The sequence below is a fragment of the Aedes aegypti genome, chromosome 1, assembly GCF_002204515.2.
Source record: "Aedes aegypti strain LVP_AGWG chromosome 1, AaegL5.0 Primary Assembly, whole genome shotgun sequence".
In the NCBI taxonomy this organism is placed as follows: domain Eukaryota; kingdom Metazoa; phylum Arthropoda; class Insecta; order Diptera; family Culicidae; genus Aedes; species Aedes aegypti.
Genome location: NC_035107.1, coordinates 33,254,011 through 33,269,213, shown reverse-complemented (window position 1 = coordinate 33,269,213; position 15,203 = coordinate 33,254,011). Strand labels below are relative to the sequence as shown.

Genomic DNA, 15,203 nt, shown 5'->3' with positions numbered 1-15,203 from the left:
ATTTTAGGACAAATGGAATAATGATATCATCCTTGATTACTTGTATCGCATGAAGTCAGCCAATTGGGTCCTAAAATGTTTAATAAAATCTTGTTTTTATTTAATGACGAAAGAGCATGTTACTGCAACTATTTTAGCAATTTTTCCCGCACAAATAACGGCTACATCATATTTAAACTTTAATTTTAAAAATTGGGTCCATACATGAACTTTGACACTTTTGATCATGTGTGACGTTCGCTCAGTTGACAAAAACACCACAGGGGTTATAGTTTTTTCACTGGGGTTGTTCCTATCTGACATTTCGGAAGGGACACGGAAAACAAAATACACCCAAAATTTGAGTTTAAGCCAAGGGGTTTGACAAAATCTAATGAAAAACATAAAAAAAGTTTTGTGGACCTTAACAAACGGACAACATTAAAAAATTGAGTAAACAAGTGTTTATGGCCTAAACTTAAGCGTTTGGCACTAAAATTGGGACAGAGCTTAAGGACCCAATTTTTAAAAAAATCTTTTTTTTAATTTAGAAAAATATTCAGAAGGGTAAATAACACGATTATATGTTGTACCACGAAAAACACCTAATTTTGCCAAACAATCAGCTTGTTCATTGCCATATATATTGCAATGAGCTGGAACCCAAACTAATTTAATTAAAATTTTTTTCTTTTAACACTAATATAATACAATGTGTTTTGAAATAAAAATTAATAGAATTCAAAGCACGAAGACAACTTAAACTATCAGAACATATTATGTATATACTGGGAGTGCAAGATTTGATCAAATTGCATGCAAAATATAAAGCAGTTAATTCAGCTATGAATATAGAGCTAGGGAATACTAACTTGAAAAAATGAGCCAATTCAATATTAAATACGCCAAGCCCTGCTATACTATCAATTAGAGAACCATCAGTTGAATAAAGTTGTTCAGGTTTAATGCCAATGAATTTACGATTAAATAAAATACTAGCAACATGAGAATGCAACTGATGAGATACATATTTCAATTCTTCATATAAAGCTAATTCAATACATGGGCGAAATGTATGAACATTCATGCTGTAATTATAAAAACTATAGTTAACTGTAATGATATTTTCAGCATTACAATATATAAAGGAACTTAAGAGTCTACAAGTAGGATTGGTTTCAAATAAAGAATTCAATATATTAATTATAGGATGATTATTCGACAAACATTGTATTAAAAATTTACAATTAAGTTCATGAAATCTGTTTTTAAGTGGCACTATACCTGCCAAAACTTCTACAGATTTTATATGAGTAGAGTTTAGTAATTTTAAACAAATTCTTAAACTACGATATTGGATATTTTCAAGTTTAGAAAATTGTATTTGAAAAGAATTTGAAAAAGTGAAACAACCATATTCCATTACCGAACGAATTGTTGTTCTATAAAGTGTAATTGAATCATTAGTGTGAGCACCCCACCAAGTGCCTGTAATCGTACGAAGGAAATTGATTCGTTTGAAACAAATTTTTTGAATATATTCGATATGATTATTCCAATTTAATTTTGAGTCAAACCAAATATTTATAATCAAATATGTATAAGTCAAACCAGATATTTATAATCAAATACTTGTTCAATTTGTTAGTTATTAAGAAATAAGGTAATATCAATAGAAGAATGTTTTAGACAAAATAAAATAAATTTAGTTTTTTCTACTGAAAAAGTTAATCCATTTCTATGAGCCTATGTACCAATGTTATCTAAAGAACATTGCATAAAATGTCGAATAACTTCTCTACTCTTTCCACTAACAGAAATTTCCTTATCGTCAGCAAATTGGATAAAATAACATCCATTTGGAATTATAAAAGCAATATCTCTTGTAAATAAATTATACAAAAAGGGACTCAAACAAGAACCTTGGGGAAGTCCAAATAACTATAACGTATCATTCGAGAAGTACCATCATGAAAAAAATGCAAAATTTTAAACGAAAATAAATTGCATAAAAAGTTGGCAATAAATGGAGGAATCTTACAATCATTCATTTTTTTGAATAGCAAATCTATGAGAACTGAATCATATGCACCAGAAACATCAAGGAACGTAGAAACTACATCCTGCTTTCAATTAAACGAAAGTTCAACTTGTGAAGCTAGAAGAGAATCTTTTTTTTTTTCTATCTTTATTAACGAGATTTTTAGCCCTGGGCTAGTTCATCTCGGGACCAACGGCTTTACTTCCCTTCCGAAGGAAGTCGTCACTGAAATTTTCAGTGACTATCTCGGGGATGGGATTCGATCCCAGGTCCTCGGCGTGAGAGGCGTGTGTTCTTACCACTACACCAGGTCCGTCCCCAGCTAGAAGAGAAATACAATCACGAGATCCACGACCTTTTCTAAAACCATATTGAAATATTGGAAAAATATTATATTTTCCAGTCGATTCAGAATCATTCTTTCCATCAATTTACGAAAACATGATAATAAACTAATCGGTCTTCTACTATCAACTAATGAAGGATTATCCGAATACTCTGAAATGTTTGGTGCCGAAGCATCATAATTTCTCAAATTACGTGCAACTGTCCATAATGTAGATGAAGATGTCTGAAAATCAAGATTTGCAATGGAATTCCTCCAGTAATTTCGTTTTTTATATTTAGTAGTTCTAGTAAATTGTGCCTTGGCTTTACAATATAAAAAGTAATGTTCTCTAGAACCTAAACGACAAAAAGTTTTGAAACAGTTAGATTTATGTTTTGAAGCTACACTACAATCGTTGTCCCACCAAAAAGATGGATTATTTATTCTACGTGGACTAAAATTATTTTTCTTAAGTTGAGCTTAAACATTCAATCAATAATTTAGAAAATTGTTCATAATTATTAATTGGAGAAAGTGAGTTATCGTAACTGATTAGAGCAAAAGAAATAAAATCAGAAAATTTGGACCAGTCAACATTTTTTGTCAAATCAGGAACTACAAATTCGTTTGAAAATTTATCACGGATTGGATTTTGGACTTCAATTATTAAAGGTAGATGATCACTTCCATTTGGATCATCAATAGTATTCCAAGAAGTTTTAATGGATAAATTGTTTAAACATAAAGATGAATCGATACGTGAATGACAGGCGGGAGGAACAGCAATCCTGGTAAAAGATCCAACATTAAGGATATTGAGATTTAATTCATCAATTAAATCCATTATCAAAGATCCCCTACCATCAGTTTCGTCACATCCCCATGCCAAATTATGTGCATTTAAATCGCCTAGTTTGTAAAATGGAGGAGGAATATTTTTTAAAATTGATTTGATATCATTTAAAGAAAAACGTACATAGGAGGTTTATACATACAAATAATGGAAAATACAAAAATTGCAACACATTTAATTTTCGAATCAGTAACTAAATTTAAAGACCTAAACTCAACGTTTTTTGGAATTCCAATCAAAACACCTCCATAAGAAATACAGTCGACTCTCCATAACTCGATATTCAAGGGACCATCGACTTATAGAAATATCGAGTTATGGAATGTACCGAAACAAAAAATCACAAAATCGAAGGAAGTATTTCTAAAACATTAATGATCACCTCTGTAAGAAAGTAATATTATTTTGTTGATTGTACTTTACGAACTATTAATTGAACACTTTTTTCGAAATGCTCGAAAAATCACATTATTTTGACTGACAATATTTTTTTTAATTTCATGTTTTTCAACTTTTATTACAACTTGCAACTTTTTTTCATCTTTGGAATTTAACATGCCATTACAAGGAAAAAAGTGAACTGATGAGGGGTCCAAATGAATTTAATTTTTCAAGTATAGATGCTAAAAATAGTAGAAATTTTTTAATAATATTTTTCCAAAAATCACTCAATCCTAAGAATTCTAATATATCTTCCAGAATGCTCAAAATATAATTTTCATTTTTGTTGTTTGTGTTTTGAGAATTGTTTGAGTCATCATTAATTTTCTGAAAACAAGGAATATTTTGATTATTTAAAGGAGGAAAATCAGTATCAAAAGATGTTGAATGTTGTGGATTAGAAAAATCAACATGATTTTTATTGGATTTATACCGTTTTGACTCGAAATCCAGACACTTAAGCACCGGGTTAACTTCAAGCACCATTTTTATAAGTCATTACATATTTTTCTTTGATTTCCTGTGGTTTATCGTGAAGTTAAATGTTTATTCTTTGAAAGGGTGTAATAAAAATAGCGAATTATTATGCAGAAAACGTTTAAATGTGCAAAAATATGAGATGTGTCTTGATTCGAAATCCGGAAACTATTAATGGGTTGCTTCGAATTCCGGACACTTGTTTTTGACGAAATATTCACATATTTGTTACAAAATTCAACGCACTAACTTTAAATTTCATAATTTTGAAAAGAATATTATATGGTATCACAAAAGTCTCGAGTCTGAAACAACGCTGAAGCTGCTAGAAAAGTACAGAAATTTTTAGCAAAATTGCTTAACTCACCTTATGCTTACGCCTGGATTCACAATGCATCACCCCACCTTTAATTTGATTCATTGTAATACTCTTGCACCAGACACAAATGTTCTAAATAATGTTCAAAACTTACTGTTCGTTGATTAGCAAGACATGACAGCTCCTGATCATCTGAATTAAGCTTAATTTTCTTCAAATATTCGTGTGTATCCGGCTTTTGAAGCAGTCGAAGGATTTGCTTCTTAATCCGGACGCGGAGAATTTATCACATTTAACCATTAATTCGAGCATTTTCGGTTATTTCCACCTCACAGCAATAGGACTCAATATTTGGCTCTTCATTTAAAACATAAATTGGTACAATAACACTGTTTTCAATTCAATTTAAATCGAATCTTTCTTCAACGGTAACTGGAAAGTGCAGTCTAACAAGGACTGAAATGCGACGAGTATCGAAACGCATTTTCTTTTTTATTTTTATTTTTAACATACTGCAGCATACTGCGTTTGGCATTATGATCGTTTAGCATAATGGCCATTTGGCATAATGGTCATTTGGCATAATGGCCGTTTGGCATGATGATTGACTTAGAATGAATATCGGCATTTTCGAAGCTTTTACAGAGATCAACACCACCAATTCCATAGCTAAAATTTTTCCTAGGCTCTCAATAAGCGTAGTGGTCGTCCAGGGATATTCCAAGCTATGAATGTCAAAAATTGTAGAGAGCATAACTAAATAAAACTGGTGACGGCAAGGATGAAAATCTAGTGATCATGACAAAATAAATGATGCATCGCGGTTGTTCTTTATCGTGCGATCATAGCAACAACGATTAATCATTAGTCGACAAGTCCTATCAACAAACTCCACTCCGCGAAAAATGAATCGCTCGGCATGTGTGCAAACGATCAATTGTTTGCAAACCAAAGTCATAACTTTTGGGGGATTTTTACGTTTTTATTCCACGATATGCCTTGTGGTATGTCATTTAAGATTCGAATGTCAATCGGGTATGGTTTGGGTAAAAAATTATGCCGTGAACGCGTTCTGATTCATGTTAATCGCGGCTTGTTACAACATCCGACAAACGGTTTGTCCCGCGACAAACAGTTCATCGGATGCTCCATTTATCCTTACTATGTGCGCGTGATGAGCTGTTCAAATCATGCTTCTGCAAGAGCAACGGCCCTCTTAGACCATTCAAATACTATGTTGTAAGTCGCTAGAGGGGATTTTTTTTCCATCCTTGGGTGACGGTTCTGGTGGAAGATCTTTTGGAAATAATAAAAAAAATCAACATCCCAGAACATAGAGTATCGTTAAGCTTATTGCGATATACATATTTGAAAATAGTCAATTAACAAAGAAAGTTCGCAATTATTAATAAAGGGAACGCGCATAGAATATTTCTCTGCAGATCAAGCTCTGTCCCAGTTTGGACGTAACACTGGATGAAAATTACTTGGTAAATTTTTTTTTTCAAAATATTAAAAGCTCTTATCCATAAATCTATTATTGCAGCATACTGCAAAAATAGCCTAAGTACGAGAGCAGGTTATTTTTCGTTCAAAATATTTAAGGCTCTAACGAAAAATATCTTCTCACAGCATAACTCAAACGAAAAATACATTTTTGAAAAAAAAAAAAAAAATTGTGGCAAACTTTTGAACGATTCTATATAAATTTTAATTTTGAAAGTGTACATCTAAAACACTGTCTATTATCGAAAGAAGGAAAAAATTGTGATTGATTTTTGTTCACCAGCATATCTCAAAAGAAAATCTTGTGTTTGCAAAACAAAAAAAAATATGATGGATATTGGCACGTTCTATCTATATATTCTATATTGGCACGTAACTTCTTCTTTTAACGTGTCTTCTAACTATCATTCTAACAGCACGTCTTGCAAGAATTGATAAAAAACAAAAAAAAGGTTAACATTTAGTTTAACTAAATAATAAAATAAGAACAGCCTATTATTAGAAGAAGGCAAAATTATTGATTAAACCGATAGAAGATTGGACGCCAAAAATTATTGTGGCATAATAAAACGAATTATAATTGCGTTCAAAATCATCGAAGTGATTTTGGTATTTATCCCTGAATGTCGATTCTCCGAATGCCGGTTCCCCGAATGAAGTGGTGCAGTTTAAATAGGTGCTATAATAGCCTTCAGTGACTGTATGGTGAACGAGAAGAACGATAAGCAATCTAAAGAAGGATGTATTCTGTCATTTTCGGCTATACACATGTTGGCAAAAATGCTATAAAATAAATAAAGAAGGATGTCCAGTTCGTTCACCACCCTGAAATGTATAAAGTTACGACAATTATGGGTGCCACAAACTTTTCGGGGCAGTAGGTTATTTGGGGAAGCGGGATATTCAGGGAACTAGCATTCGGGGAACTGGCGTTCGGGGTAACGACATTCGGGGAACTGACATTTTGGAAAAGTAGCACAACTCATCGAAGTAACTGCATTAATCGATGTATCTTTTCGCTGATTACTTGAGCAGATCAATGTTATCGATTGCCACCCTGTTGTCAGTTGGAAGCAAAACAATATCTAAAATAAGTAGCTCCAAAGAACAGCCTAAGTATAAAAGAAGGTGAAATTTATTTAAATTTCAAATCAGTTTTTATACCTGATTTGATTATGATGATAATTATGGTTACATCATATTCAAAAAAAAAAAAAAAATGTTTGGAAGAAGGGTAAATTTGTGCTAAATATATCAAAATCTTCTGTGCAAAAATCTATTCCAATAGCGGAACTCAAAAAATAATTATTATTTGAAAGAAGGGTAATTTCTGGATAAATAATAAAATACGATTGGCAATAACTTTCCTAATATGCTTTAGTTTATTCAAGAGCAGATGATAGTTGAATACAGTGACATTTTGTATCAATTGACCTTACAACAAGCCTGATGTCATCAGAAAAATTCAATTGAAACGTAAAAACGAATGTCATGTTGAGAAATTCTTGATTTCAGACTTATTATGCCAAACGACCATTATGCCAAACGACTTTATGCCAAATGACCTACCACCAAATAAACCTATTTTCTTCATGATTCAAATTATCATTATCATTATCGGATAAATGCTCAAAAATATTAGTAAGATTTGAATTATCAGATGATTTGATGACATCAGAATAGGATAACTTATTTTTATTTTTAATTGATTGATCAAATCTTTGTTGATAAGCAATGTGAACTGAACATTCTTTTCAAGAATTGTGTTTTCCTTTAAAATAAACACAAACATCAGATATTTTTTTACAATTTATAGAAGAATGAATATCACCACATTTCGAGCATTTTGGTTTATTAGAACAAAAATTCGAAGTATGTCCAAAAAGAAGGCATCGATTACAATGCATAATTTTTGGATAATAAAGCCTAACATGAAATTTGACATTGTCAATCATAACATAATCAGGTAACACAGAACCTTCAAATGTTATTTTAATACAATTGGAATTGGTATAAATAGAGTCTTTATCAGTAAAAGTCAATTTAGATAGACGATTACAATCCAAAATTTGAACAGATGGAATTTCTTTATTTTTAAAACATCCTAACCCATAATTCAAAATATCATCACAATTTAAGTTCTCATCATACATTACACCATTTATTTCACAAGAATCGCTTGGTGCATAAACTCGATATAAATTGAAAAGTAATTTTGATTCTAATATAGAGTTGGCATCTTCACGGAATCCAAAAATAACTCCCATTTTGTCAAGAGAAATTTTATTAATTTCCTTGACAGATTATATGCAAAGACAAATTAAAGACCCCCATGTCCCTTGCAGTTCCCAAAATGTTATGGCTCATAAGGTAATCTAGAATGCCGTTCAAAGTGTACTGCGATCTGTCAAACTTGGGTACCTTTTGCACTACCGAGGGACCAAATGCAGTACTAGAAGTGGTACCCAGTCTGAGCTCGAGTCGGACGGACCTGTTATATGTTTTATAAATTTCATAAGAAATCAATAAAACATTTATCGGTTTATCCTTCTTATGGAAATAAACAACGAATGTGCCCAAAAATGTTGAGGGATATGTTTTGACTCGAAATGATTTTTCTGCAGAACATAATTCCTTTGGAATTATATTCTCTGTAGAATTGTCTCCATCCCCGTCTGTCTCCATGATAGGAAAAAGACGGGGTTGAATAATAACTTCATATTGAATCAAAAAGCAACAATATAAAAGAAAATAAATAAAAATGAAAATTATACTTAACGAACGCCAATCTTGAATATTAAACGAGTGGCCAAAAATTCCATCAGCAGAAACAGGAAAAACTTCCGTCTTGATCGCTAAAGAACGATTCCTCCACTTCTACTTATTCTTTGATTGATACACCTACGATCCAATGGTCGGTTGACAAAATTTTTCCGCCTCACCAACAAATATTTCAGTCTCGATGACTTCCCTTCCTTGTCTCTTCTACTATCTTCTCCCAATCACTTCTCTTGTACACGATGCCGAAGTCTTCGTAGTTCAATTTCACAATCCTCGTAGCAGTTTCACACCTGAAAAGAACAGGAAATATAACAAGCGCAGAGAAAAAATCCTCCGACCCGTTCAAGGCCTACTAACCAGATAAAAAAAAGCCTTTGAAACGCATTAAAAGGCTAAACAATACTTAAAAGGCTTAAACTGATACGAAAATCAGCTTGTTGTAAAAGGACTAAAACGCATGAAAAGGCCTAAAATAGCATAAAAGTTTAAGCCTTTGAGCTTGAAAAGGCTTCAACATGCTGAGGAAGGTTGTAAAAAGGCTAGAAAAGTCAAATGGTTTTTCAGGCTTACTGAGAGAAGCTTATCAAGCTTTTCAATGAGTTATGCACCGCCTGATTTGCTACTCACAATGTAGTTACATACATGCGGCAGTGTCTATACATGACGCGGAAACTATTTGTATGGCGAAACTATTTTCGAAAAAATATTCGGTACCGGTTATGTGTGATGATTATGGCTATAACGCCTAACAAATAACACTTTAGGCAAAAATCAGGATGAAAAAGGCTTTAAAACACTTCTCAATGCTTCTAAAGGTTTCAAAAAATAATAAATGGAAACATTTAAAACAAGCCTAAACAAGCATGAAAAGACTCAAAGGGGCTTAAAACAACTAAAAATCCCTAACAAAGCTCGGAGAGTCCTAAAACAAACTTGAGAGACATAAATGGTTTAGGAAAGTTTGAAAAGACTCAAGCCTCTTCGAGCTTAAAAAAGGCTTAAAAGATTTTTGAAACGCATTAAAACGCTAAACAATGATTCAAAGGCTTAAACTGATTTGAAGAGCAGCTTGCTTCAAAAAGCCAAGAAAATGCCTGAAATAGCGTTAAACGCAATGGTTCGAGAGGGCTCGAAAAGGCCTTAAAAGGATTTTAAATGCATTAAAAGCAGGTCCGTCACACTCGGGCTCAGATTGGGTACCACTTCTAGTACTGCATTTGGTCCCTTGGTAGTGCAAAAGGTACCCAAGTTTGACAGATCGCAGTACACTTTGAACGGAATTCTAGATTACCTTATGAGCCATAAAATTTTGAGCAACTGCAAGGGACATGGGGGTCTTTAATTTGTCTTTGTTAAAAGACTAAACAATGCTTCAAAGGTTAAACTGGTTTGAAGAGCAGCCTGCGTTAAAAGGTTTTAAATGGCTTTAAAAAGCGTAGAAAATATTGAAAAGGCTTTACATTTTTTTGAAAGGCATTAAAAGGCTAAACAATGCTTGAAAGGCTTAAAATGATTCGAACAGCAGCTTGCTTCAGAAGCCCGAGAAAAGGCCTAAAATAGCGTAAAAAGGATTGGAGCGGTTTAAAAGGGATTGAAAAGGCCTTGAAAGGCTTTGAAACGCATTAAAAGGCTAAACAATGCATTGAAAGCATAAACTTATTCAAAGAGCAGTTTGCGTTAAGTGGCCTTAAAAAAGCTTGAAAGGCTCAAACATTCTTTGAAACGCATTTAATGCTAAACAATGATTCAAAGGCTTAAACTGATTCGAAAAAAGGCTTACTTTAAATGGCTAACAGAGCTTGGAAAGGCTTTAAAAGAAAGCTGAAGAAGTCTGTTGAAAGGCTAGAAAAGTCTTAGAAAGTCTCAAATGATGTACATGCATTGCCTGATTTGCTACTCATCATCTATGCATGAAAAATCGCTTAAAGCTAACGTGGAAAATATTTGTATGGCAAAATACATATGACGAACAATTTCTCAAAATTGGGTACTATTTTTGACAAGATATTTGGTACCGGTTGTGCGTTATGATAGAAGTTTTACATTTTCGATCAGAAAACAATCCGAAAGTGATTTAAAACGACCTTCGTACTATCATAAAGTTAATTTTCAAACATTTTTTCCACTTCCTTCTTTGTGTCAGTTTAGTGTCACTATTACGTGAATGAATGATTGGAAGAGAATAATTACTTTGCAGCTGTTCACTGTAAATGAAATGAAAAATCAAAAATCTATAAACTAATTAGGTCAACTCAGTTGATTCATCCTATTCGCTCTGTTGGGATTTCATTCAGGCGTTCTCCCACATTTAACGATGGCCAGTTTACGAGCAACGTGACGTTTCATTGGGCGCCATCAGGCCACTCGCTTCAGAATGCAGAACCCCGAAGCCCTGGCGGATGGTGTGTCTACGCTCGGAGCCAAGGACACGAATGAAGTAAATGGAAAATTTAATTAGTTTTCTTTCATTTCAGTTCAGTTCACGTTGTTGCGTCGAACGTAGTTAGGTAAAGTGACAATTGTACAGCCGTTGCTATGTTTGGAAGTTTGGACGATTCTCTTGAAATTTCGTAAATTGTTGATGTTAGAGGCTTCTTATTTCACAATAATGATTCACCAAAGAAAAGATTACTTAAGTTAAGTGTAGTAGAACATAATAGTTCTTTCTCAAAACGGTGTAACCATTGCTGAAGTAGAATTCAAACAAACTGATTTCTTGCGATTGCAAGAAAACGACACACATTGGCTCCATTCCCTTTTCCCGACAGACATCTAATTGAATCTAAAGTGCAATTGCATTTGCTGCTTCTAAAAAGTCAGCAATCAAAGCAACCGTTCTCTATCAATATACAGCATACACACACACTCACCTCCAACTCTGTTGCAGAGTGACAGCGATGGCAGCTTGCTTCGATCCGAACGACTTGCCGATAACCGAACGCCACCAACAAAGGCCACTCTTCTGTATCTCTTTCTTCTGATTGTAGATTTCTTGCCGACAGGGCCGGCTTCTGTGGTGTGGAATGTCGCTGTGCTACAGTCGACTCCGGTAGTAGAAGTGAAACTCTCGTTTGCTCTAACAAATCTCAGCTCGGACCAGAATCGCAGGCAGAATCTAGCCATTTTGCGGTTCACGTAACACGCCAACGGCCAACGATTCCGACGATGACGAACACAAACCGTTGACACTGACAGCACTCTTCTTCACGGCGGTGTTGCTGTTGATGTTGATGCTGCTGAATCTGCTTCTGCTATTGCTTCTATCTGCTGCACCTCGTTGACGTTGCTGTCGATGTCGTCCGGTAGTAGCCATTCAACCCACACAACCGACACACAAGCGCCTCCGGAGCAACACCAAAACCGAACACTTCTTGCCCCCACCCTTGGAGAGCAGCAGAATGGAAAGATGTTACCCCCACCTTGAACTTCTTCGCTAATGCAACTACTTCTGGCTTTCCCTTGATTTGCGCTCTTGGTCTCGTTCCACTTGATTTCCTTTCCTCAACATTGACCTCAGAAACCCCCTCCACAATTCAAGAACACATCGACAGCAACCAACAAAGCAACCTTTGCACGAGCAGTTCAAAACTTCAAGGATGGATGCTAGCTCTCTCTCTCTCACTCGCTTTGTATAGCTGTCACAAATGCCCCCACTAATGGTCTGGAAATTGCTTGCTATTGAAAGAGAAATGGGCGCCTTCCGGTTTTTCCTCCGGTTCTCTGTTCGGCTCTAAAGTGCTTTTCGATTTCCAACTTGCCGTTTTCACATTTCAATTTGTTGTCACCGTACACTGTGAACTGTGAACGGATGATGGCTTCTATCTCTGTCTATCTCTCCTTCTCTGTGTATGTGTGTGTGTGTGTTTGTGTATTTATGGGGTCGTCTTCACTTCACTGCACTCGATTCACCACGTTCTCAAGGATTCTTTTCAATGATTCCGTTTGATCTGCGGATTGCACATTTCTGGAAGGAGAAGAAAAAAGAAAAGACTCATGAGAATTTCCCGTCGCCTTCTTCGATGGAGACGCATTGACAACGCAAACTTGGTGAACCGAAATTCGGCGTCGCGGTCAGAGAGACAGAGAGGACGGATCCTAATTTAGCTTCAGGAAGTGATTCCAAGCAACAGCACCAAAATTTGGTAAATTTTTTAATTCATTTTTTTCTATTGAGCTGAAACTTTGCACAGTTTTCCAGTTCCATCTAAATCGTCATTTTCCGATATCAAATCTTCAAGTTGAGTCACGACTAACTTTTCAAAAGGGTGTATGTGAAAATGGTTCAAAAATATTCAAAAAGCTGCACAGCAAAAACGGTTCGTTCGATTGTTAGACAACTAAAGAAACAAAGTTAGACAACTAAATAAAGATTCCAAAAAAATACACACAGTAAAAAAAAATTGTTTTTTGCATTAAAAAACATAATTTTTGACACAAAAACTCAAATATCTCAAAACCCTATCGGAATACCAACGTAATTTTTTGAGGGAAAACGGTCTATTATATTAGCTATCTACCATAAAAATTTGGTGATGGTAAACCAATAAACAAAAAAGTTATGACATTTCAAACATGTCACAATTTTCACATTTAGTAGAAAAAACAAATTTTTTTTCGGTGTAAATCATGACGGGAACCGCAGTTTGTTGGTGATTTTATTGTTAAGGGCCTTGCATGAATTAAACAAGTCGTTTTCATGTATTCATTAGTATTATGTATATTATATGTATAAATATTATGTATATGTATGAATATTATATGTATATGTATATATGTATAAATTAAAATGAATTAACAGATTACACGAAAATAATTTTTTTTTTACCAGGATATTTTTTTTTAGAGTATGATCGATGAGTTTCTAAATGTTATATATAAACTTTAAAAGTTTTGGATTTGGGTATGCGTTATGAGATCATGAAAACATTTTATTAATACTTATTTATTTATTTATTGTTATTCAATTTTTTAACAATATCGAACACTTTTGCATCATTATCAGTACAGTTCGAGTATAGTTTTGCTTTAATTTTATTTTCTGACAATGGAATGAATCGTTTTCGCGTTTTTCTTTCTAATTTTCAAGCAAAAAAAATGACACAAACTCATCTACAGGTTTTACAATAGTTTCTAGGTCACACCTATCCGTGGTCACCCATTGCTCAAATGATAACTGATCAATATAATTTTCTTCAAACTCAGCGAATAAAGTATTTTCCAATGATCCAAAGAATCTGGACAATCCGAACAAGATCGTAGATAGCAATTTGATGTTGTATTTTCACACAAAAGACTACCAGTTAACATTTTAATATCCTTTGATTCTTTTCAAACTATGTTAGATTAGGTTAATATTTTCGTGTGTTGTGCACACACAAACATTATGTGTTCCTGAATTGGATAGAAGCTTGCATTGCCTTGGACGAAGGCTTGCAAATGAGGAAAAACCTACCTTAATATTTTCGTTAATTTCCTTGAAGCGTGTATACGCTTCTTTCAAAGTAGTCATCATTAATCGTTTTTGGATTGCTTGACGCTTTCCATCTTTTTTTACAGATACATAATCTTTTTGGCCAGGCATAGCTCTACTTACTTCATCGTCTTAAAAATATTGAATTATTTTTTCTTTTGTCTCATCTGTTAATGAAGTACTCGACCTAGCATTTTTGGTTGCAAGACAGTTATTTTTGAATTGTTTGGCCTCTTTTGCTGTATTTCTATTGGTTTTGAACTCATCAATGGCGTCTTGAATAGACCACGAGCTTGGAAACATCGACAAAATCAATAATTTTTCTTTCCTTGTCGTGGCTAGATTCGAGAACCTTTCCTTCATATTCATAATTACCTCATCGTAGTCTGTATTTTCCACATCCTCAGGTCCTAATTTGAAGAGGTTTCTTCGTACAGCTTCGTTGATTTCACGGTATTTTTTCTCGGGATAATTGACGTAACCCATCTTCGTTCATTTAATCGGAGTCACTTTTATTCCAGTTATCCCTTCGTTGAAGCGTTCGATGTTGACCTTCTGGATGCACTCATCTTCTGATTGATTTGTTGAAACAGATGTCGCTGTAACTCCTCAGTTGTTGTCGGTGCATCTAGTAATTCCTCAGTTGTTGTTGTTTTCGAACTTCCTGCAACCTGATCCACCGATGATGTACAGATTGCCCGTTTGTCAACGTTTAAACGGCAGGACGTACAAATGCGTAAATTTGTATTCAATGTAGACATTGGAGCATAACCAGCCGCTTTCAGTTTATCTATGGTGCTTTCGGTGAGATTTCGTAGCTCTTTCGAACACTTTTTTTTTCTGCAAACGGCCTGCAACAGTTGAGAAAGCGACTACTCATGTCGTATACCTGTATAGAAAACTTTTTTTGTAGCTTTTGTCTTCAATATTAGATTTCTTATAGGTTTCTTTTATCAAAAGGTTTCAACACTATTGAGAGAATTTTTCTTCAGTTACGTACAATACAAA

The 15,203-nt window shown here is 34.1% G+C and overlaps 1 protein-coding gene across 2 annotated transcripts in view; it reads right to left on the bottom strand.

The window, feature by feature from the left end:
- The window catches only part of LOC5563924 (octopamine receptor Oamb), a 725,283-nt gene that overhangs the window by 340,402 nt on the left and 369,678 nt on the right, over positions 1-15,203 (bottom strand). For both annotated transcript variants that reach the window (XM_021839348.1, XM_021839349.1), the window contains exon 2: positions 11,596-12,689. The gene's annotated coding sequence lies outside the window, so the exon portion shown is untranslated. The remainder of the gene's footprint in view (positions 1-11,595; positions 12,690-15,203) is intronic.